The 25,629-nt window shown below is 46.9% G+C and overlaps 1 protein-coding gene across 1 annotated transcript in view; it reads left to right on the forward strand.

Moving 5' to 3' along the window:
• The first annotated feature begins 21,692 nt into the window (after nucleotides 1-21,692).
• LOC128334058 (semaphorin-4C-like) overlaps nucleotides 21,693-25,629 on the forward strand; it is a 38,347-nt gene continuing 34,410 nt past the window's right edge. Inside the window, exon 1 of the mRNA XM_053270305.1 lies at nucleotides 21,693-21,742. The gene's annotated coding sequence lies outside the window, so the exon portion shown is untranslated. The remainder of the gene's footprint in view (nucleotides 21,743-25,629) is intronic.

Genomic DNA, 25,629 nt, shown 5'->3' on the forward strand with positions numbered 1-25,629 from the left:
ACACAACGCTTCACAAGGACAAGCTCGCCTCCCCCCCCCACCCCTCGGCTTCGCCTGTCTTCCCAGATGACTCGTCATAGTCGGGGAGGGGCTCCTGCTTTACGATTAACAGGGTTGCCACCTGGCTATTTGTCTTCTGCCCTGGCTCAGTTTTCTCCCCTTAGTCTCCAGGCCCTATTTCTTTTTAAACACACTGTTCTTTAGCAGGAAAAGCTCACACCCAAGGTATAATATGCTTATATGTAAGAATATTTCAAAATATTTTTAATATTATTATTTAATTCTATCTATATCTATCTATCTATCTATCTATCTATCTATCTGAGAACATTCTGGCCAGTACTCTGATGGAGGACTTCCTTGGAGGCCTGTCTACATTGCTCATCATGGAATAAAAGTGGGATGAAAATAACTAAATGTTTCCAAAGCAAAGACACTTCTCTACACTGGTTTTTGGGAGTGATCGATAAGCATAATTTAGCAAGATGTGACTCCTCAAGATCTTCGGATGAGACAGACAGGGAGTCTGATTGATTGATTTGATTGATTTGATTTGATTTGATTATTCCAAGGTGGGAGGGGGTTAACCCAAGAATTTGTGGTTGTCTGGGGCAACGGAAGTCCTCCTGACCAGTGTTCCCTCTAACAGGGATTCCCAGATGCTGTTGACTACGCTCCCAGCATCCTCAGCTGCAATTGCCTTTGCTTGGGGATTATGGGAGTTGTAGTAGTCAGCATCATCTGGGAATCCCTCTTACAGGGAACGCTGCTCCTGACACAGCAGTTCCAAACCAGGGTAGCCCAGATCCACTCTCTGGGTCAAAAGATCCTTCCTGCCTTTTTGTTCAGGTCGTCTGTGCAGCCAGTGCAATTTAAACTGTTCTCAGGCTGACAGTGGCCATGTTTACCAAAGAGTTCTGTGGCTCGCAGGGCCAGGCAGAAGCTGCTGCGGTGCTAAGGGCTGCCTCTCTGCTGCTTGCATGATACATTGTGGAATAGCTGGAGGCCCCAGCTCACGATTTTGGCTATGGAGTATGCCACTGTGGCATTCAGGTGGGCGCATGAGCTGCAGAGCCCAAATGAGGCTCACCCCCCCCTTTTGATCGTGACAACAGCTTCTATATGTGCCTGCATGTAGTATGAGCTCCTCTATTGCAAGCCTTTTGTGGAGAGGGGCAAAGTTCTAGTGCAGCAGTTCCCAACCCTGGCTCTCCAGATGTGGTTGGACTACAACTCCCATCATCCCCAACCACAATGACATTTGACTATTATGGGTGGGGATTGTAGGAGTTGTAGTCCAACCACATCTGGGGATGTAGGTTTGGGAACGCTGATCTAGTGGATCCCGTCTCAAATTAACACATGCGACAAAACTCAGCCAATTCTGCCCACTCAATGTTCACAGTCAAGGCATTTCAGTATTGCCACTGAATGTGGCAGATATGCACAGGAAATCAATTAGGGATGTTCATATATCAATTTTTAAAAATCAATATATAAATTCAATTTGTACACAAATCGGATCAACCCCAATTTGTTTGGGGTCCGAATCTGGCCAGCTACCACAGGGGCGATTGGTTTTGTCCACAAATCGCCCCAAACAGGTAGATTTGGATACAAATAGTTTTGTACCCAAATCGATTCGCACATCCCTAAAAGCAATACATAAAAACCATTGCATTTCCCTGAAAATAGGCATCTTTATCAATGCCACAGTGCAAAAGCAAGCCCTGGCCACTGTGCTACTGGGATGTAACAAAAATCTTGGTTCAGAGGCAAGAACTGATAGCAACCATCTTCAATACTCCTCTGAATGAATAACTAGGCTCTCCAAGGCTATCCACCCATCTCTTGTGTGTCTATTAAAGTTGCAAAATCCCAGATGGAGTCCTCTGATGTTTGGGGTGAATGGCTCCCCTGTGGCTTAGTGCAAGGAATCCTGCTTCCTTCCTGCACCTGTTTTCATTGGCACCATCAACCACTGTCTTGTTTTCTTCCCAACAGAGTCCACTTGGGTGCATTTTCTGTTCCAAACCAAGGATGACAGTGTGAGCCAAAACATGGGGGTCTGTAATGGGATATTCATGGCGTTCTGAGAAAGGTGCTGCCACCTGCAGGTCAGTATGAGATTGCACACACATTTCCCATGGCCTGATTACCCTGGCTAGGAAGCCAATGCATGAAACAGACTCCTAAAGTGTGTGCTCATGAAGGGGCGTAGCTAGGGGAGGGGGAGCCCATGTTCACCCTTCTCCCTGGTGGACCCTAAATAGGGAAAATAGGGAGGGGTGGAGCTGAGGGGCTCTCAGGAGCTGTGCCCCCCCGGGTTATTTGAACCCATCCACTCAATTATAGCTACACCCCTGTGCTCATGATAATCAGACGTTTCTACCATACACCACACATAGTGATATCCTTATTTTGGCTTACATAGAGATTGGCTCCACGTAGGTAAATAAGCTACTTGAAGCAATCCCCCGTGCTTTGTTTTTCCAGAGGAAGCAAGTTTCTCAATCAGGTGCACGACCATGAGAGGTGCATTGTGGGAAGCCATATTGCCCAGATGAACTTCTCTCGCGATTCACGGCACATTGAAGATGCACAACTTATTTAAAGCGGGGGGGGGATACATTTTTGCTTTTGTTTAGGTGCGAATCGGAGCTTCCTTTTGGGCAGAAGTGCCCAGAACCCAAGTGGCAAGCATCCCTGTAGGCAAAATCTGGATCATGGCTTATCATCCCCCTGCCACCATCCCTCCATTCACCATTCGCTGCTCTGTCCCCCAGTGTTTGCTGAGGTGGTGGGTGAGTAGTGAGGAGGCAGATCCATGCATGCACCGGCTCAGCCGGAGGCTTCCTGGAGACTCTAAGCCCTTCTTATGCCGGCCTGCTGCTGCACAACATGCCATGGCTTTATAGGACCAGAAGCATCCCTATTGCCCCTTCTGTCACCTGAACTATGCTGAGTTAGGTGCGATGCCACCATCTACCCATTCATGCTGATGGCACTGACCAGCTGCTCCATTCTCTGGCCAGCTACCACAGAGCTACAGAGTCTGGACGTGCTTCTGGCATCTGGTCCTGCAGCTAATTTGGGATCCCTGTGCTTTACGACTCTGCCTCAGCTGAAGACAACAGACCAGGAGCGTAGTTATAACTGAACAAGGATGGGTGGGGGGACAACTGTCCCTGCATCCGAAAGGAGGAAGGCCCGCTGGCTGGTTGACAGTTAGCTCTTTGCTCCACTCCCCCACCTCCCCAACAAGATAAATTGCTGCTGGCAATTCATTCTGGCTTCAAGGATTTGGCTTCAGTGGAGAGGAGTTCTCTCCAGGAGGGGAGGAGTGTCAGGTGGCATCCCTCCCTCCTCCTCTCCTCCTGACTGGCTGGCTAGTGCTCAGGTTCAGAGGGGTCATCTCCAGGAGAGGAGGAGTGTCAGGTGGTACCTCTCCCTCCTCCTCTCCTCTCCTCTCCTCTCCTCTCCTCTCCTCCTGACTGCTTGGATAGTGCTCAGGTTCAGCCCATCCCTCCTTCAACCTGACTGACAGGAAGATGTTGGAGAGGGGCATCTTCACTTCTTCTGCCAGGGCCCAATCCAACCTTGCCATGCCTATGGGAGAGACAGATCTGCGTCACTTAATAATTCTCCTCTTTGAGGAGAATACATGAGCATGATCTAACTTCAGAGACTACCAGCAGAAATGATTCAAATCCAAACAAACTCTCCCAGCCAGCTCCATGCATGTGGCGGAAACCATTTTCCGATACGTGGGGAATGGTGTGCTGGATTTGGAGGCGAATCACTCCCCTCAGACTTGGAGCGGGCTCGAAACGGGTCTTGGAGCGGGCTCGAAACGGGTTCCCGGAGCCCATCCTCTCTCAGGAGCAAGAGATTATATTGTTCTCACTTAGGCAACCAAACAGCCTGCATTATGGTTCAAGAGGGAGAGAATGGGAACGGCTCTTGCATCCCTGGAGATTGTCAGGGCTGTTTCTAATCCCTAAAGGATGAAGTGGGCTGCACAATGGCTGGCAAAATTGGCTGTCTGCGCTGTACCAACTCCATAAGGAGGCCACAAAAGGAACCACCTTCAGGGGTCGCCCCTGTGAAAAGCTGAGGTTGTGGCCAAGAATTTCTTTTCTCATGCAGATCTGCTGCTCAGCTCGTTTCTTCGCTCTTTCAGACCCGCATGCATATTCCTAGCACTGCTGTCTTCCCCGCCTGGGACGGTAGCTGACTGCACCCCCTACCAGCTCAACGCCCAAGAGAAAGCAGAGCTCTCCCCTGCCAAATACATCTTCTCAGCCCGCACACTCCAAACCACTCCAGACAAAAACAAAAACACACACACACACCCTGCAAAAAAACCCCAAGCGGATTATTCATGTAAGAAAGCCGCAAGGCTTGTGATGATCTCAAGGAAACATGTTTCCCTCTGTTGAGAAGGCCCCCGGGCTGCGCTCTCATCAGCCAGTGCTTCAGAACGGCACACAGAGAATCATGAAGAGCTCTTGATCTATTAATGAGAATTAAAGTCAGGGGGGGAAGGAAGGCGACAAGTTGTGGAGGCAGGAGAGGGCACCGGATGGATTCCAAGCCAGCAGGGTGGCCCTGGCAAGAATAGTCCCCTGCCTTGAGGGGCTGCGTTTCACAGATGAAAAGGAAACATCCTTGTGTGTTTTCGCGATGCCACCAACGTTCAAATGTGCTGGGATTGGAATGGGAGGGTACTCATGCACAACACAGAGGTGTGTCTCAAGGTGAGCTTTCCCGGCCCTGAGAACATCATCATGGTCTTTTGCGCATAATTTAAATTGAGCCGAGTATCCACTCATTTATTTATTATTACACTGAGATCCCGCTCTTCCTCCAAGAAGCCCAGAGCAGTGTCCATGGTTATATTTATCCTCACAACAACCCTATGAGGTAGACTAGGCTGTGAGAGAAGTGACTGGCCCAGCATCATTGGAGAAATGCCCAGCCTGCGTAGCACATCTAGGCATGCTTCTAATTTGGGGTTGTGTTCTTTCAAACCTCATGTGAAGTGGGGGGGAGGATGGTCATGGGTGAGGTGGCAACTGGCGAGGACAAGCATCCCCCACCGAGACTCCATCCCCTGCTTTTTACTGAGGTAGGAGGACAAACCATCCTACCCAGCAGTTGCCTAGCACACAAGCATTCTCCTCACCTCTGACTAGGGGCGTGCATAAGCCAAATAACAGGGTTTGATTTGAATTTGAGCCAATTTGAATAGAACCACACTGTTCTGAACCGGTTTGGTCAAACCGACTGGCCGGTCCAGTCCATTTGATTGAATTGGTTTGGGCAGCCAATACACTTGCAAAGGGGAATCTGGTGAGAATTTCCCTTTGCCAGTACGGTGGTGGGCGGGGGTAATCTTCTTAGGTAAGGGGTGGCCTGATGGTGGCGGTGAGAGAGGTAAAAAGCTGCTTACCTGGCCCGGCCCGGCTACTGGCACAACCATTTACCACCACTCATCCTCCCAGTATAGCCCCAGCCCCCAAGCACACTCCCCACTCCTTCACCAAGCTTGGTGGAGGCTTGGTTCTGGTCTCCACACGTGCTTCTCTCACCGCCCCTGCCCGGCCACCCCTTACTGTGCCAAACCGGTTCGCCCGAACCGGGCATGGTTCAGTTTGATCACGGACCAAACCGCCCCCATTTTTTCTTGGTATGCATTTTTGAGGGGTGTGTGATGTATAACTTTTGCAAATGTTGCATACCTTTTGATATCTTTCATGTTCTGTATGTAAATTGTAAATGATTGTTATGAGAGCCGTGTAGAATGATTTTTAATAAAGCCCATTCCTAAAAACTCATACCTGGACTAGGCCCACAGAAGCTGCAGCTTCCAGCCTTCTGCTCTGCTTCAGACATCAAAATGTCACAGGCTGGCCCTGGAAGCTAGGGGCAGCAGGTGCATGGGGCAGAAAATGGCAGGTCGTGGTAGTGGTTAGAGCTGGCCTGCTTGACAATGTAATCAAGCAGTGTTTCTTTAGTGGTTCCACATACTTTACCTGTATTTCTCCCCCTTCTACAAGTTGTGCCAGCCAATGTGCTCAACATTGCTGTCAAATGTCAGGAGCGACAAAGAGCAATTGGATTGCCTCATACCACTACCCAAGCACAGGTTACGCTTTCTGGGGGGAAAATAATGAGGCAATTAGAGGCAGCCAAAGAAACTGTTCCAGATGTTCAATTTTACTGCTGAGATAATGCCCATATAATTCTAACAAATAAGAACTTCAGTGGGGAGGCGGGAAGCCGGTGGCTGCAGCTGTCGGGAGTTTTCACTGTGGCTGTGTCAAGCTTCTGCTGTTACTCCAATTATTATTTTACAGATTTGGTTGCAGCACTGGAGGCGTATGGCTCGGCGTTGTCCCCACATGAGCCAGCAGAGGGTGGCAACAGTTTGGTACCAAGAGAAACAGAGGCTCATGGGAGTCAGAAAGAATTTGTTCTGCCCTGACCTCAGTGGTTAAGTGATTGCTCCTAGTTTGTAGAGATGCGCGAACCGGCTCAATCTCGAGCCGTTTCGAGCTCGAACTGGTTTGGTTCGAGGGCTTGACCTCAAATTGAAGTAGGTCTCATTCAGGGGTGTCTGTTTAAAAACAAAACAATCAGAACATTGTTTCTGTGCTTCGCCAGATCGCAATGTCAGAACCCCAAGAGCACTGCCTTGCTGCTGTCCAAAATTGCCATAAACAGGAGAAACCTGATCCTGAATGCTTGCTTCCATAGCCCTATTCACACATAATGTTCAAGTGCTCAGTGTACACAGATACAAATCTGTTCACAGGTACAAGCTGCAATATTTCCTGTGGCCGCAGAGGCCTTGGGTTGGAGAGGGGAGGTTGCTTTACCTCTAGTCCCTGGCTCCTGGCTCCACTGCCCGCTACCTCCAACTCCCAGGGTGATCCTCACTCCTCACCCTCCTTGGAGGTCTGGCTTTCATCATCGGCCAGGGCTCCCTTATATAGCCAGCTACCATCTCAGAAAGACTCACAAGACCTAAGACTTTGCCCCAATCTCTCTCTCAAGTCTCACGAGAGTAGCAGAGTCCGATGCTCTCCCAACCCCTGAGCCATCCTTGGCGTCGGGCAGTTCCACTACTGTGCCCATCTCCCGTGTGGTGGACAGGTATAGCACCTGAGGCATATGCGGGTTGTGGTGAGCCTGGCTGCCCCTTCGGATGTCCATCGCCGCAGCCACCACACTTGGGCCCTAACACTATAATTTACCTGAATCAATAGCTGCATTCGTACATTCTGTTGAACACTCGTACAGATGTACCATGTACACAGGTATAGATCGATACACAGGTACAGTCATTCACATATTATGCTCAACACAGGTACAGCAGTACACTTTCTAGACCATGCATTTGAGGGTCCTGTACCCAGGTTCAGGCACCGGTATCATTAATTCACACAGACACCTGTACGATGATGCAGATATCTGTATACTTGTGCAGCATGATGTTTGGATCGGGCTCAAGACTAGTCCCCCTCCTCCTCCAAGTTCCTTGATGTTAGAAATCACCAACCGCTGCCTCCACCGCTCCACCAGAGGCCATTGTGGCAGAGGATGATGGCAGTTGTTGTCCAACAACACCTGGGGACCCAAGTTTGAGAACTCCTGCTTTATACCTTTAAAAGTTCCAAAACCACTGAAGAGGATGTAGCGACCATACCTCCCACCTTGTTCTTTCCCTGGTGGGTTCATCCAACTTCCTTTCCCAAAAGCCAGAGGGGAAAACTGGAGTCTTGCTTGTTACATATAGGTCGGAGAGGGTCAACAAAGGCACCAGCAAAAGATCAGTGCAGGAGACGGAGCAACTGTATTTTCTCCCATGGTTGCAGGATTTTTGCTGGGATAGAGAGGATCTGTCGGTTGTGGTCTGGCACCCCTGAAAGAGAGGTCTACCTACACAATTATGCTTTAAAAGATCTGTTCTTTGTAGTTCTACAGGGTATGGGAGGCCAAGATCAACTCCTGCTGAGCCAGACTTTTACAGGTTTTGTTTTGTTTTTTGTGGCTTGTCCTATCTCCTCCCAATCTTTCTTGGCAGTCACCTATGAAGATGTAGCCAGTTCGATGTTTTGAAATGCTACGGATGGGAAGGAAAATGAAGAAGCCCTCTTGGCTAGGAGTTCCAAAGCCCCAGAGAAGGATGTTGATGTTTATGAGAGCAATTGCTGGGAGCCTCTGAATTTAATGAAGTTGTGTGAGCCCTGAGACAAAACAATCCGCACTTTGAGAGTGCCATTTGCCCTGTATACAGATTGTTTCATTTTGTAAGGACGAAAAAGGGAGAAAACTTCTCACAGACCTCTGCCTGTTCAGTCATTTGCTCCAAAATAGTACTACTGACTTCAGTAGTACCACTGATGGGAACATAGGAAGCTGCCTTATACCGAGTCAGACCATTGGTCCATCTAATTCACTATTGCCTATACCAGGGGTTCCCAACCGGTGGTACTCCAGTAGTTGCTATACTACAACTCCCATCATCCCCAGCTACAATTTATTGTGGCTAGGAATGATGGGAGTTGTAGTTCATCAACATCTGGAGTAGCACTAGTTGGGAACCCCTGATCTACACTGACTGGCAGCAGCTCTTCAAGGTTTCAGGCAGAAGTCTCTCCCAGCCCTACCTGGAGTTGCCAGGGATTTCATCTGGAACCTTCTACATGCAAGCAGATGCTCTGCCACTGAGCTACAGCCCCATCCTCTAAGGGGAATATCTTACAGCAGACAGCGCTCACATGTAGTCACCCCTCCAAAAGCAAACCAGAGCAGACCCTGCTTAGAAAAGGGGACAATTCATGCTTGCTAGAACAAGACCAGCTCTCCTCCCGTGTGTGTACGCAGATTGGAAGCACTGTCCTATTTACTTTACAAGCTTCAGGTCATCTGGCTCCCTGAAAACACAACAGCTGCCAGATTTTTAAAATGCCAGCCAGTTTTCTATGTGTTGAAGGAATCTAATAAGGCTGGCAATTCTCAGCACTACTTGTGGAGGAGGTATCCTGACATGTACACTTTGGCTTGGAAGAGCCGGACACAATGGCCACATTTGTACGTAACGTGGAAATGTTTAACGGGGCAGAGGTTATCTCACCATGACATCCGAATGCGTGCAATTCTGGTTCCATGAGGTGACCACCCAAGATCTGGATTTTAAAACTGCAATCTGAACCCCCAGGTTTTAGTGAGCGTCATCTCCCAACCTGAGGTTCCACACACCCTGTGTGTCATCCAGTTTCAGAACCACAGGTTCCTGCGTTCACTGTAGCTAGAGTTGAGGAAGGATGCTCCTCCCCCTCCGGTCATGACCGGCTGTGCAAGCTGTCCTTCATGCCAGAAGGAAGCCTGTACAGCAAGTTATTTATTTATTATTTATTTATTTGCTACATTTTTATACCGCCTTTCTGCCTTGACAAAGGCACCCAAAGTGGTTTACAATATTAAAAGAAGCAAGTGACAGAAGATTATTAAAATGTCTCAGGCTGTTCATCTTTCCAGGAGCTGAGGACAAGAGCTCCTTGGCCTGAGTGCCTGCTTTTGCTTTCCTCTCAGGGCACACTGGTCTTTCAGTACTCCTAAGGGGTGGCTGCCCCAACAGTCATCACAGGCCAGAGCTGGTCTCTATGGGGACCATAGAGTTCCCCCTCCTCTCTGCAATCTCTCTGACTGCAGAAAGAATGCCCCCCATCACATCTGAATTCAGACAGGAGAGCCAGGTGGGGTGAGGTGAGGGTCGGTGGAGAGAGGAACCATGGTCCATTGGACCCGTGGTTCTGCTTTACATGTGAATGCAGCCAGTGACAAGAAAACAGTGAGACCCAGTCTAGCCAAGGCCTCTGTACCACACCCCTCAGACAATCGCCGTTCTCAGGCCCCGCCACTCCTAATCTCATCTCCCTCTCAATCATTGTTCCCAGGGATATGAGGCCAGGGGAGCCTCGCCAAGAGGCCTATTTGAGGCAGACTTCTCGGCGTTGCCTCTCTCATTCTTGCTGGCAGATAGCTCCACGCTGACAACTCTTGTCATGGCTGAAGGCTCACGGTTACCACCTTACTCTTCCAGTTTGGACAATATAATTCGCAACCAGTTGGGCTTTCCAGTTGAAGAAACTGATGGAGGCAAAGCACAGAGGATGCTGAACAGCTATTTAATCAATGAGTTAATAAATGGACCATTTTCAGGGGCTGCACATGGCAGTCAGTCATCATTGTTCATTGCTAGTATGGCTGAAGGATTACTCAAATTTGGTATCCCTCCTCTCTCCCGCCCTGGTATTTTGCTGCTGGATCCCTCCTGTGACCGTAAAAGAAGGCAGAAACAAAGGGTCCAGTGTCTCATCCTGATCATGAAATAGTCTCCTACCTTTCTCTTTAAAGGCCTGGTCTCTTCTTTATGCCTCCCTCTTTGACAGCATCACATGACATGATGGCAGCTAAATTGCTCAGAGATGAGTGATACAAAGCTAGGAAGAAGCCTTCTCTACCACAAGTGCTGACACATAACTGCCATGCCCAACCCTGACCCTCCTCTGCTAAGAACGTCTGCTGCTGTTCAGACTTGGTTTATCAGCTAGACCTCCATTTCCATACGTTCTTGCCAGTGGTGGCTAGGGAGGTTAGGACAAACACCAATCTTGCTTTTGACCTTCCCTGACTTTCCAACAGGTTGATGAGACATGGCTGTTGGTTCCAATGGGGCTAATCTAAGCATGCATGGTTATAAAAGAAAGCATAGGCCAACTTTGGACAGAACTGAAAACCGTGGGCCCAATGGACCTGCAGTTTGCTTCCATCCCCCTGTGTGATCCCAGACAATCACAATCTTCAGGCTGGGAGCAAGCAAAGAGGGCAGGACTAGTTGGGCATGCTTCCTCTGACCCTGGAAGGACAGCCTGTGTTGGCCCATATACAGTTGTCCCTCACCAATCGCGGTTTTCCTAATCATGGATGTGAGTATCCATGACTGGGAAATTGTGACTGGGAATTTCTGAGGTCAGGGGATCATTTCCAGGGGCCAGGGGTGATTTGGGGTGATTTGGGAGATCATTCCTGGGGGTCAGAGGTCATTTCCAGGGGGCAGGGGAACATGTCTGGGGTTCAAGGGTGATTTTTGAGGGTTAGAGGGCGACTCTATCTATTTTTTCCTTATTTTTGGTTTTTCCACAACTGTGATTCCCCTAACCCCCTGTTTGTCACTGGTTTCAATGGCTTGTCTACCGCGAATTCACCAACCGCAAGGTTTTCTGGGAATGGAACCCTCACAGTTGGCAAGGGATGACTGTAGTAGCAGCCCATGGGAGAAGCTTCCTCCCTTAACTCCAATTTGTAGTTAATTCAAAATCCAGACAACACAGTGGAGGGAATGGACCCTCGGTTGGGTGAGTGTAATTCACTACAGACCGAGGGTTCATTCCAAGGTTTGGGGGTGAAATAGGAAACATGGTTGGGTCCAGGAACCATGGTTGGGTCCAGGAACCATGTTTCAAATCATCTGGACATCATGAGGTGGCGTGAACCTGAGGTGAGTTCACCTCAGGTTCCCCGTTATGTCTGAAGGTGACTATTTGCCACCTTCAGACATCCCGCCAAATCACAGGCAACCATACCAGAGTTTGGGGTTTGCAGTTGTCCAAATGTGAGAACCCTCAGTTCCATTCAAAAATGACCCAAAGTTTCCCACCACAAACCTGAATGTGTACCCTCAGTTGCTCTTCAGTTTCACGGCCAATAACTCCAATCAGGAAGCGGCGTCATGTCGTCCGAAGGCTGCTGCTGTTTGAGGGTAGGAAGATCCTCCCTCTCTCCATGTCCCATTGGCTGTCATGGCTGTCCTTCATGAGAAGGTGCAACTGGTTCCCATCCCCAGTCTCTCAGACTCCAGATTGGATTATCTGGGGAGTACGGTGGGGGGATCGCGGTTCCATTGGATCTGTGGTTTCCCATTATGTGCGAAGGCAACCCAAGTGACTTATTCTGTTTGCTCTGAAATTGGCTTTGTGACATTTTTGCTAAAGAGCAGCATATAAATATTTTTCACAATGATGAAATTGTGACGTGCTATATGTTGAGTGGCCTGCACAGCCCTCTCTTCCACTAATTTATTTCTGTTATTTATCACATTTATTTACAGCCTTGTATAGAATTCTGGTGGTTGACAAATTAAAACGCAACAATTAAAACCTAAAGTCATATAAAACAATTTAAAATAACCATCAATAAACCTGAAATCTGAAATCAAGGGGGAAACAGGATGGGGAAGGGAGACGAGGAGGCGGGCCATGTATGGCATCAATCAAAGCACAGCAGACCATGGATGACAGATGGAAGGAGGTCAAGAGGGATTATATCTGAGAAAGAACTGGGTAGAGAGGATGGATGGCGTGAGCAAAACTCCCTCCCTCTGCCATTCTTGAGGTCAGCAACAGATTGAATCCTTTCACTGTATTCTAAGTTGGAACAATATATACAGATCAACTTTTGCTAACAATGATGCGGATTCATTTTTGTCTCCAATACTTAAAAAAAAAATTATTCCCCCCACCCCCCTGAATTTGTTACTGTGCCAGACAAGCACAAAAAGCTAAATTTCCCCCAGAACTATTATTTAGACATATGCTCATATGTGAATTTAATCAATTTAATGAATTAATCGAACTCCTACAATTCATACAGTCAATCAAATAAAGTTTACAGTCTGGAAATAAAATAGTTAAGACTGTCTTGTGATGGTTCAGCGAATGGATCTACAGAGCCCATCTGTGAAGACTCATATTTAACGTTAATTCAGGTGTCACTTGCACGCTCAGTTTGAGTTATAAATCAGACAAACTCAGAGGGTGCATTATTTCATAAGAACAACCCTGCTGGGTCAGGCTCAAGGCCGATCTAGTCCAGCATCCTGTTTCCCACAGTGGCCCACCACAACTGAGACAAAATAAAACAGGGTGATCGAAGAATCAAGGCAAACAGTTTTCAAACGGGCCACTCTGAAGCCAGCCCTGAAAGGACAGGACTGCAAGACTGACCACAGGAAGCTCTTATGTTCTCAGTAGGGAGCTCTCCTCCAGCACTCACTGAACCGACTTCCCCCACCTCTTGTCATCACTTGACCAGGGGAAGGAACAATGCCTCATTTCCGACAGGCCCACTTGGCTTACCCTTCCTGCTGTGGCTGTCAGAATTGTCTGCAGTTCTTCGTCTCCCGCTAACTGAGCAAAGAGGCACCTTTTAAAAGTGGTGATTGTCTTTATTGACCAGGGGGAGAGCAACTGGCCCTCTCCATCCCCAGCACAGCATCCCTCCAGTGGCTGCTGCTGGGGTTTATCTTATGTTTCATTTTTAGATTGTGAGCCCTTTGGGGACAGGGACCCATTTTATTTATTTTCATCTATGTAAACTGCTTGGGGGACTTTTGGTTGAAAAGCAGTGTATAAATATTTGTTGTAGTAGCAGTACCTCAACTGTCTTCAAAAAGACCCTTTATTGTGCAAAAATAAAATTGGTATGCATAAAAAGTTTTGTCGTACACACCATCCTCAGTTAAACGAGCGAGCACAGTAGTAGTAGCACTTCCTAGTTTTTCCCCCTATATTTATTTATTTATTTATTTATATTTGATTTATATACCGCCCCTCCAAAAATGGCTTACAAAATGGTTTGGATATCTAGGGTCAATTTCCAGTCCTCCTGGATCATAGATGTTTGGCTAGAAGGGCTGAGGAGGGTTGGGGGGTTTTCTTCTTCTTTGCTGCCTTTTTGCATATAAGGGCAGTTCTCACAATGATTAGTTTCAGAGTGCTCCCAATTGGCCATTGTGAGAATTCTAGAAGCAAGGTAGGAGGAGGGGGAAATGCTTGTCTGCCTTCTGGGTACAGATACAGGAGGCAGAGGGAGTGTTTTTTCTTTCCCTCTGGAGCTGGGTTTAAATTCTGGACTCACCACTTCTGCCTGCCTCCATACCCAGCTCACAGACAAGCAGTTCCCCTTCTTTCTTCCTTGCTTGTAGAATTCTTACCGTGGCCAATCAGAAACACATGCAACTCCCAAACCAATGATTGTGAGAACCACCCTTATATGCAAAAAGGCAGTAAACAAAGAAGAAGAAGAAACTGATGGGCCCCTATCCCTGCCCCTGATTTCTTCTTCAGAGAGCAAAGAGCAAGCTGTCACCCAGCTGGTGGGCCTCCCCCTCCGAGGTACATTTGTTCCCCCCACCCTGTTCAATTGTAGCTACACCCCTGGATAGGCCTTTCTGCTACAGACGGGATCAATGCACTTCTTCGCCCTCACATGTATCATTTGCGAAGGAGTCTGTGGCAAACAACCCCACACAGCCCCAATGGGTGGCCTGGGCCGGCAGTTTCCCCATCACATTTCTGAGCTGTCAGTTACATGATCGTCCACCTGCAGGCTTCAGCAATGCCCTTGGAATGCAACCTCTGTGCCCTCTCAAGATCAGGCTTCATTCCACACCGCATAGCCGATGGCAGGAATCTAAGAGGTGAAAGGGATGGCAGAGAGACTGATTTAAAACTAAGCGAAGCAACGACGGCGAAAACTCTTTCTGCAGCTGAGTGGACCCACCAGAAATGAGGCCTATTAGCAGCTGCGGACAGACACCTGGCCTTCTGCAGCCAGTATATCCCTTCATCCCTCCAAATGATGCATAACAAAGCCCAACAAAACATCCTCTGTCCTTTTCACTGTAAAAATGATAGCGCTTTCAGGAATGTCTTATTGCAGACCCAGGCAAATCTAGCTACTTTGTCAGGGCTTGTGCAAAGCAGTCCTTCACATCTACTTGGGAGTAAATCACACAGGGTTCCGTTTCGCTTCCTCCCAGGTAATTGCATGGGATTGCAGCCTCCACTGGCTACATTCACACGTAATGCGGAACCATGGGTCCAGTGGACCCATGGTTCTGCTCCCCCCTCCCCCCACTCTCCTGCCCAGATTTGGACGTCATGGAGAGCAATCTAACTGCACTCAGCGAGACTGCAGAGAGAAGGGGGGAGCTGGCTGTGCAGGCATCCTTCTGGCATGAAGGACAGCCCACACAGCCAATCATGGCCAGAAGGAGGGAGGAGTTTCCTCTCAGCTATAGCAAATACTGCCAGCAGTTCCAAATTTGGACAATATGCAGGCAGCGTGGAACCTCCAGTTGAGGAGACAGAACCCACTACACCCCGAGGGTTCAAAGTGGAGTTAAAGAAGTGAAACCGAGGGTCGGTTGGTGTGCAGAACCGGAGTTGCAAGCATTCGGACAACACAGTGAGGAAACCTCTGCCCCACAAAACTCCAGTTCTGCATTATGTGTGAATGCGATCTCTGTTTCCATGTGTGCTTCAGCTGAAAAAGCAGTTGACTTGTTCACATGACCATTAACTGGGTAGGAAAAGTGTGCTTCCAATTTTTGGTTGTGTGTGAGAACAAGATAAGAGCTGGAGAGCATGATTATGAGCAGTGTGTAGTATATGGTATCATCTCATACTGCGCAGAAGATGGCATTGGTAAACCCCTCCTTTATTCTACCAAAGAGGGCCACAGGTCTGTGGTCACCAGGAGTTGACACCGACTCGACGACACACTTTACCTTTATAGTATATGCATGCCACAAAGAGCAGGAGAACAGCCCAAAGAGTGTGTGTGTGTGTGTGTGTGTGTGTGTGTGTGTGTGTGTGTATTTTTAACATATTTGTATACCACCCAAAATGCTAGTCTCTGGGCGGTTTGCAACAAAACAATAAAACAACAAATAAAAAAGGTTAAAACATTGCAATAATTTAAGATTTAAAACAATGCTAAAACTATTAACAACCATCAAACTATTAAAACAGTATCTAATTAAAAACCTGGGTGAACAAATGTGTCTTGACTGCCTTTTAAAAAGTTGTGAGGTGGAGAGGCCCTTATTTCAGCAGGGAGCGCATTCCAAAGCCTCAGGGCAGCAATGGAGTTGCATGTGAAAAGGCCCACAGTGATGTATACAGAAAATGAATTAACAACTGTAAACAAGGTCCTCAAGCAGTGTGTATCCAGATGGCACCATTAAAAGGAAACTTTGCAGAGGCAGTTTAAAACTACCTTGTCATAATCTCCAGCTTTTGACCGAAGAAAATGGGTACACTTGTTTCACATTATGGGAACAAACATTTATTGTGTAATGATAAGTAAATCCAAGGTTGCTTTTGTTTGCTTAATAGTGGCCCAACCTATCAAAGGCTGGAGGTGTCACCCAAGCTTGTACTCCCTGGCTTGGAACATGTGAAGTGACATCCACTGAGTCAGGCCATCGGTCCAGCTAGCCCCAGTATTGTCTACACTGACTCAGTAGTGTAGGGAGGCTGAGGGCGGCCCGCGTATGGCTACTGCCATGGCCCCCTCACCTCATCCCCATGTCTGATGTCAGACACAGGGGCCCAGCGAGCCAGGCCCCCACATGTGACGTCAGACGCAGGGGCATGGACTCCCTTCCAGCCAGGGTGGAAGGGAGATCGGCCGTGCGCGACATTGAGCAGTGCAGGCTAGAGTGACTCTCCCTGCCTTCAAAGTAAGGAGAACCATTCTGGGTGCACTGCTAATGCAATGCGGGCAGTTCTCTCTCCTAAATGGGACCACGTGGCCCCGTTTGGGAGGGAGATCTATCAGCTCCTTTAAGGCAGGGAGAGTCACTCCGGCCACGCTGCCAATGCAACGCGGGCCGATTTTGGTTCTGAACAGGTCAGTGTGGCCTTGTCTGGAACCAAAATAGCACCCTCCGCGTCTGACATCAGATGTGAGGGGCATGTCTGGGGCCGCGCTCATGGCCCCGGATTGGTGGCGGCCCAGGTTCTTTGAACCCGTTTGCCCAATAGTGGCTCCGCCCCTGCACTGACTGGCAGTGGTTCTCCAGGGTTTTAGATGGGAGTCCCTTCCAGCTCTGCCTGCAGATGCTTCCAGGGATGGAGTGCCCTTCCACTGAGCTACAACTCCACCTCTGAAATACTTCAGCAGCTTGCAATGGTTGTCTCAAATGTGAAGTGAGCACTACGGTCCCATAATTCTTATTCTGCTTGCATTAAAACCTAAGCCAGGGAAAAACAACCACCGAAAATAATTTTAAAAAAGAATGGTAGCCAACATGACAGGTGTCTTACAACAAGAGCAGGGACGCCCAGGGGCTACTGAGAAACTTTAAAAGGTAGCCCCAACACTGTAGCACAACAGGGCTGTGCAGAATTATTTAAAACCAGTTCTGGGCAGCCACGCAGTGTTCTTTCCATTGTTTCTGACTGGTGAGTCCCTAACGTTGATGTACCATCACATTGGTCACTATTATTAAATAATGTGTATATAATTCATCTCTCGCCACCTTTTCACCCAGTCAGCCCCCAACTCTCTCCCTCCTCAATCCCTGCTTCTCCAAGCCCCTCCCCTTCTCTCCCACCCCCTTACCTGGCTGCTGGCACCCATGATGGTGAGCAGGAGGGAAGTCCTTTCCTACTCTAGCATCTAGAGTGCTTATGGAACCAGGTTCAAGCAGATCTGGCAAACATTGTTTTCTCAAGGGCTACTATGTGCGTCACCCGCACACCTCTACCACACCTTCCACAGTGCTCCTCAGCCTATGTGTTTTCCAAAAAATCAGAAGGAAGTGTACCAGGAACAGATGATGCTAGTCTCACATCATTTGCACTGCCCATATGTTGTCAGCAACACACAACACATGTAATCTAATGTGCATGACATATTTAACTATTGTATTAAAGTTCAGACTAACAATTATTTCAGTTGCTGGCTGTTTTCCCTCAATGTCTCTCTATTCTTCCTACATGCTCAGTCTCAGTGTGACAGGGGCTAACATACAGAGCACAGATGGATCGTTGCGGTGAGAGAGCAGCCTGAATGCATCAGTGCAGCGAGGAAGTGGCAATTTTTAACACCTTCCCCTTCTCTAGGAAGACTTCTGTGCCATTTGCAAGTATGCACCTGAGGGCTGCTCAACCCTCCGGGACGAATTTTCAGGTGGCATAGAAGTCTTCCTGGGGAAGGGCATCAAAAATTACCACTTCCCCACTGCACCAGTGCAGTTAGTTGGGAACTTCTGTTCAGCTGCTCTCTCACTGCAGTAGTGCATCCTTGCTCTGTATGGAACACAATGGCAGCATACGCACATAATATGGAATAAGAGTTGAAGGAGCCCGCAGTTCCTCAAAGGTTACATGCAAATGCGGGCAACTGGATATAGGTATAGTGATGAAATCAAGGGTCCAGATTTGGAACTCCAATCTGAACCCTTGGGTTGTAGTAAGTTTAGTGGCCGTAACAAGGTTGGATGTAGCCTGCGGTAGGGGTGTGTGAACAGGTTTGGAACCAAACCGGTTCAACTTTGAGCCGGTTTAGGGTCGAGCTGAACCATCCCTGGTTTGGCTCAACCCCAGACTGAACCTCCCCTGGCCCTTCAGGGGGTTCACAGATGAAAAAGCTAAAGAATTTAAAAATAAAATATAAAATTCCAACTAAACCCCTCCAGGGGGCTTCTCCGAGGTGGAGGTGGCCAGGGTGTGTGTGTGTCTGTGGAAGTTCCCCCATTGGCCTCCGTTACTGCAAGCATCACCCAGTTCAGGAGGTCTTTGGCCCTTTCTGGGCCTTTCCCCTGGAATGGTGATCATTTTGGAGGCCACCACACATGCACAAATGGCCCCTGCGTGGCTGAGTCATGTCCCAGGAGGGTTCCACGTTACATGTGAATGCAACCAATATATTACTGCAGAGGTGACTCTGGAGTTAAGATGCACACATTTTCTCCACAGACAGCTAAATTAATAACAGATATGAGAAGAGAACAAGCACAAATGACCTTGTTCATTGTTATGTTGACAAAATATACCTGCCTTCCCAATGAAATGTCATTTTTGCTCTCTTCTGAGAACATGTCCTCTGAGAGGACTAAGCAAACCGTGATTTTTAAAGCGGTCGAAGGAAACCTTCTGGAGAATTCTGTAACTAGACGAGAAAAAAACCAGACTCCAAACGCTACTCTGTCTTGGCATCAGTTCAGCAGAGTGAATTCAGGAGGGGCCTCTGGTGTGGTGCTTTAAATGGGGAAAGGGAAATTCAAGCTGATCAGTCTTAGTCAGTGGGAAGGTTCCCTCACCCGCCATTCTCAATACATGTCTTAGGTTGGGGGTCTCCTCCTTTGCCTTGTTAGTGCTGGTTATGGGGTCTGTTGCACACATGACATAATTGCCAGATGCACCCAACTTAGCTGCAAAAAGAAAAGTAGGGCAGACTGCCTTCTCTCTTTGGCTGACCTTGAGGGATGCATTTTTCTGGCTACCTAGCCATGAAAATTTGGGCCCTCAGCTGTTCATAAGTCACAGTTCTTGCAAACCTTGTGTCTGTCTTTTTTTTTTTTTTAAACCATATTTCCTGTTATTAGGAATAGGCATGGCATTTCTTGTTCTTTAAAAAAAAAGAAGAAGAAAGAAACAGGTTTGTGGGTTAAAGACGTAAAAAATAAGAAAATCTGTAGGCTATGTGTGAATAAAGTAAAATGTATTTGGCCAGGAGGTGTCAAAGGAGTTGAACAGGGCCAGAAACAGCAGGGTGTTTTCTGACACCACCACTACCACCATAGGCATTATGGGTAAAATAAAGTGCTACAAAATTTCTGCAGGATTGGATTTACAAATCCAAATTAAGCTCTGAATGTATCAGGTAAGTGTTCCTTCCCCACCCCCACCAGATGCTCTATGCTTTTAGCATATATGCGAAAGGCAAAAATGCATCAGGTGAATTTTTTCCCCACTGTAAAGATGAAGTAGTGAGATTCTTCATCAACTGTAGGATTTTTAGTTAATATATTAACTAAATATGTGGAAATTAAATATATATATACTAATAATACAAAACTTTCTTAGCCACCCCATTAAAAATTGTTCTCTGGGTGACTCACAACACAGCATTAAAATACCAAGTAAAAGCACGTAACACATGAAATCACAACACACTAAAAAAAACCCCAAACCATCAAAATATGAAATACAAAAACAATTTAAAAACTTCTTTAAAATCAAATTTAAAAATCAAGATTTAGAAGAACCCTGTGAACAAAAAGGTCTTTACCAGGCATCTAAAAGAACAAAGTGATAGGGGTGCGCACAAAACTGGAAAACCTGGTTCGGTTCAAGTAGAACCAGACCTGAATCGGGTCTGGTCTGGTTCTGTGCACTCTAGAGCCAGGTTTGGTCCAGCTCTAGTCCGAACGGGTTCGGGCCTGACACTGGGGGTGGGAGAAATTTTTTTTAACAAAAAAAATGGCAGACTTACTGCCATTATGGAGCAAAACAAAAACAAAGGTGGACACCACCATTGTGGGGCTTCGGGGGTGCTGCTACAGCCATGGAGGGGGGCTCCTGATGTTCTCCTGATGTTCAAAGACTCCTGATGTTCAAAGACCCTGCTTAGCTAAGGAGACAAGTCATGCTTGCTACCACAAGACTAACTCTCCTCCCACAAGACCAGCTCTGCCTCCTTTTCAGGGAGACATTTGAGGGAGGAGCAATGTTCATTTATTGAACACTGGCCACTTCTCACCCTGCTGCGTCATTGTTCCATTGTAGATTAATGGCACATGAGTCATTTAAAAATGCTTCCTTAATTGATCATGTCACTTCTTAGTACTAACAGGCATGGCAGAATAGTAGCAGAAATGATTCCGTCTTTCTTCTTTCTTTCTTTTGGTCATAAAATATAGCAACACAAATTATTTTTATGGTTTTACTGTTAACATAGCTTCAGGAACGTTATGACTCCAAATATTAGAATTCCTGACCTAACTTTATATTTGTTTTGCTTTCAGGAGGCATGGATTGTGGGATCAAGGAATGGAGCTGCAATCTTGTCCTTGCCAGAACCTAAGGGGTATACTCATGAGTCAAATGGGCCATAAGCCAGAATTTGGCTTTTTAAAAGCCAAATCTGGCCACCTACCTTTTCAGCCTTGGGCAGGTGCACATTCCCTTGATGTCTCCATGTTAGAGGTAGCCAAAGGCTGTAACTCACAATTAAAAGCCAGATTTGTGAGCTGCAGGAATTTAAACGGCTGTACCAGGTGTAGCTAATGGCACCAGAAGCAAATTGGGAAGCAAGGAGGTGATCGACCCTTGCACAAAACCAGTTCATGTCCAAACGGCAAGTATCATTAGTACATAAGCCAGCTGTGGTGGTTGGTACCATCGGAGGTGGCAGATGAACGCTCATGGGCATTTTTGACAATGTCTGCACCTCTCGAAATGGAAAATAGCTGATAACATTGCAAGACTTGCAGTTTTCAGCATGTTTTCATGCAATGCAATTATTGTCCCTGAGCTGATGGAAAACGCTCCAGGCCATAGCCTCCACCTGGGATAGCAGGGTGAGGCCTGGATCCAAGAGCACTCCCAAGGGTGCCTCTTTTCTCCTGGTCCTAATAAGGATTTTCACTTGCTCCCCTTGATGGAGAGACCTTCACAGTGTGCTCAGGAAAGGATGGTAGTTCTGGGATCCAGCAAATGGGGCTAAGTTTGTGCAGGATGATCTTCCAGGGAGGAGGAGGGTGGGGATCCTTTAAGGATTTTCTTCCTGCTATGGGGTGAGGATTTGGTTAGGGTATAGAAGGATCAGGTGCAGCAGAGAGCTGATTCGGAGTATGAGGGTTATCAGAATTGCAGTTAGGTACTTTTATTGTGCTTTAAGATTTATATGTTAGGCCTTGGTTGTTTTTTAAACATAAATGTAATTGTTGGTTTATAGACTTGTCACCAAATATTTAGATGGTTTTGGTGGGTTTGTATATTGGTTGTTTATGTCCTCAGAGAGTTAAAAGAAACCTTTTGAGTGTGGGGAGCAGTTTCATACTTTGATTGAATGCTAACTTTAAATAGATCAGACCTTCAGGGAAGGGTGCTTCAACAAGTATTTTAGAAATATGCAAGAGTTTAAAACAATATTTGAGTTAACTGATGCAATATAACTGATGTGATATGATATTCTGACCAGCATGATACATCTTCTGTTGCTTGTCAAGGGTGTCTTTTATGGTGCATGTCATAGTCCAGTCATATTTGTGTTGTGTTGCCTTTGTATTGATTCTTGTAGAATCTGTTTGTATGTTAATGCTCTTGAAAAAGGATACTTATTCAGAGTGCATGTGGCAGAAAACATTTTGTACAACTTGTGAGCTGAGGAGTTTCTCCCTTGATTTTTCCAGGGGTGCTTTTGCTCCTCACTTCTTTTCTGGTTTTCAACTTGCCAAGCACTGAGTTGGCAAGCTGTTCACCAGCCAAGCTTGGTCAGTGCTTAACACAAGCTTAGGTGGCTTCAGGAGGGACTTTAGGCAATAGATCTACTTAAGAGCTTTGGCTGATGATGAGGGACCAGTCACTGAGGAGGGCCTGTATTGGCAAGTGCCTGATGACTCGGTGTGAGTAAGGAGCACTACCTGGGAGTTGTGTGAATGTAACCAACCCACTTTAGTTGTGCTAAATAAACCTCCTGAGGCCTGTTTGTGTGAGACTTGGCTTGGAGGCCCTTTTCTCGCAACCTAGGTGCTTGTGAACTTGGCAGATGTTCTAAAACACTGTGGTGACAGTGAGAGAGGCTTGGTTGTTGAGCACAGGCGACAGGGCCTTTTCAGTCATTGCCCCTCAGTTTTTGAATGCTCTCCTTGCTGGCATCTGCTCCTCAGCCTCTCTGACAGTTTTTAGGGGGGGAAATAAAGATATGGCTCTTCCCCCAATCTTTTAAATGAAAGTACTGTTTTTACTGCTGCAGCTTTGTGTTTTATGTATTATTGTTTTTACAGGGTTATTACATTTTAAAATAGATTATTTTAGTATTTATATCATCTGTACTTCTGTATTTTAATTATGACTTGTTTTAATTATATTGTAAACCACTCTGAGAATATTTTAATGAAAAGTGATATATAAATCTAACAATCAAAAATATATATAAAAGCTTTTTAAAAAATCTTTAAAAACACAACAGCTGCTACAATATTTTATCAGTGTTGTCAGAAGAATGGAAACAAAAAATTGCCAGGAATCTCCTCCAAATATTACTCCATGGAGAGTACAACAATTGGTTGCTGTACTCATTTGGGAGCAGGGATAAAGAAAGGGTGATAACACAGAGAAAGCAGTATGAGATGATGATGTCTTTCAGCATCTTCCTATATCGCTGCTGCCCAATATAGTACCAGTGGGGATTCGAACCAACAACTTTCTGCTTGTTATTCAAGCATTTTCAATTCAAGTCCACCCACCCACCACAGCTGCGTTTACCCAGAGAAATAGCCATCAGGGGACCAAACCATGGATCGCCTACATAAGATCTAATTTGATTCTCAGTTTGCCAAATCCTGCCTGCTTTCCAAATGTTTTTGGGCTGGTTGCACTTACTTTTACTGGATTGTACCCTCTCCGCTTCAGGGCCTGTGTTCCATATTTTTGGATCTATGGATTGGCATGTAGAGTATAGCCCTGATAAGGTCAGCGGACACACCCTTTTCTCCCCTGTGTGAATCTAGCCCTTGGACAACATCGCTGGCCTCAGAACGGATGAAGTGGTGGGCGGGGGGGGGAGGTGTGTATTTACTCCATCTCAGTATGTGAAATCGAGGAGTCTATTTGGCAGCTGCTCAGTTGGGGTCAGTTTGTGTTTCTGAGAACCTATTGTGTTTTCCTTTGAAAATGAAATGTGTTTTTCACTTACAATACTCTCCAGCCTCTGCTATCAATAAAAGAAAAGAAACCACAGCCAGATTTGAAGGCCTTCCACATCCCTCTGAGACGAGGAATAGCCCACGACAATGAGGTTAATAACCTATGCTTGAAACCAGCCCAAATGGATCCCGGGTGTCCTGATGCCTTTCCTTATTGCAAAGATATGGAGACTTGGATTCTCTTCCTTGCATCGAATCCACCAGATGAACCATCTGTGTGGTGCTAGCCTCTCTACGCATTTGCTTCTTTTCCAATGACTCCAGATTCCTGGTAAAGTCAGATGTGGCAGGGTCAAATCCTTCATAAAATGCATTGTTTGGGCATTTTTGAAGGTGCTTTTATAGCCTGGCTTTACGAGGAGAATATGCCCTCCAAATATTATCCATAATTTATCTGGAGGAGAATATGAAGGGAGGAGTGCTGAGGCATTTCTATTGAAGTTTCGAATATTCATTGAGGTTATTCACACAATCAAAAACTGTGTTCTGCGCAGGTTGGGGGGCTGTGTGTGCTGTCAATTCTTGGTTGTATAGAAGAAGAAAACTTGGATAGAAGTGGTTGTGTGGAAGCAAGGTAACATAGCTTTTCCTCCTACCTTCCTTCCACACAACCACCTCTATCCAGGTTTTTCTCCAACCTTGCTTCCACACAACCAAAAACTGGAAGCACACACAGCTCCCAAACCCAGGCAGAACACAGTGGACCAGGTCTCACAATCCATGAGACCTGGTTTGTGGCAGTGAGCGGGAAGAGTGGGCTAAGCCCACTCACGAGTGGGTAGGGAGCCCTGGGCGGCCGGATCTGTGGCTGGGAGCTGGGGAGCTTGGGGGGCCATGCGCCCCCAGAAGCCCCAGTATTCCCTGTGTGAGCACGCAGGGCATACTGGGGAGACCCCCGGAGCTGGGAGGTGTCTTTTTGCCTCACCTCTGGGGGTCTACTCATGAGTAGGCATGGCGCGAAGCCACACTGCAGCTACTCACGATTCTAAAAACCAGGTTTGCGGAGTGCTCGCTCTGCAAACCTGGTTTTGGGGCAGAGGTTCTTGAGTGGGTTACCCGCTCCAGAACCACTGGGCTCGCAGCCGAGCCCGGTGGTTCTGACGAACGGCCAAAATCGGGCTAGCGGAGGCTAGCCTGACTTTTGCTGATTGTCAGAATAGCCCCAGTTTGTTTCAATGACCCCATCGTTTCAATGACTCCATTGAAATTCTCATGAGGATCTTTTTCTCCAACACTCTAGCTGACCTTCCAAAAAGGGACACACACACACACACACACCTCCCAGCATGATTCTAATTCAGAAGAAGAAAATAAGGAAAAAACAATAGCCTCTGGTCACCAATGAGGGGGACAGAAACAAGGGAGATATCCTGGCTTGTTGCTTGCTTTCTCCATCAAACCCTCTTGGGTCTCGCCCTTCATTCAGTGAGGCTTGCTCTGAAAATGTGCTGAGTGTAAGACCCCATCTGCATTGGAGGAATCCATGTATGGTCACAGTTCCTGAACATGTGCAGAATCATAAACCTGCTCATAATCTTGTTTATAAAAGTAAATTCTATTAGCAACTTGTGCAATTTTTTTAAAGCCAGACATCTCAATTCATTGTCCCCGCCCCACTGACTATGCTCGTTAAGGTATTTAGAGGTCTAATTTCTTTGTTAACCATGCCCACAAGGAAGTGTTTATGGATATGCAAATTATTCCTATGTGAAGAGATTTGTGAGCTCAGAATTGGTGTATAGGAGAATAATTCTCTTGCACAGTCTCCTCCTTTCCATATGAAGTTTTTTTTTAAGTGGTTGGAATATATTCTGGTCCATACCTGCTTTATG

The sequence above is a fragment of the Hemicordylus capensis genome, chromosome 8 (assembly GCF_027244095.1).
Source record: "Hemicordylus capensis ecotype Gifberg chromosome 8, rHemCap1.1.pri, whole genome shotgun sequence".
Lineage (NCBI taxonomy): Eukaryota > Metazoa > Chordata > Lepidosauria > Squamata > Cordylidae > Hemicordylus > Hemicordylus capensis.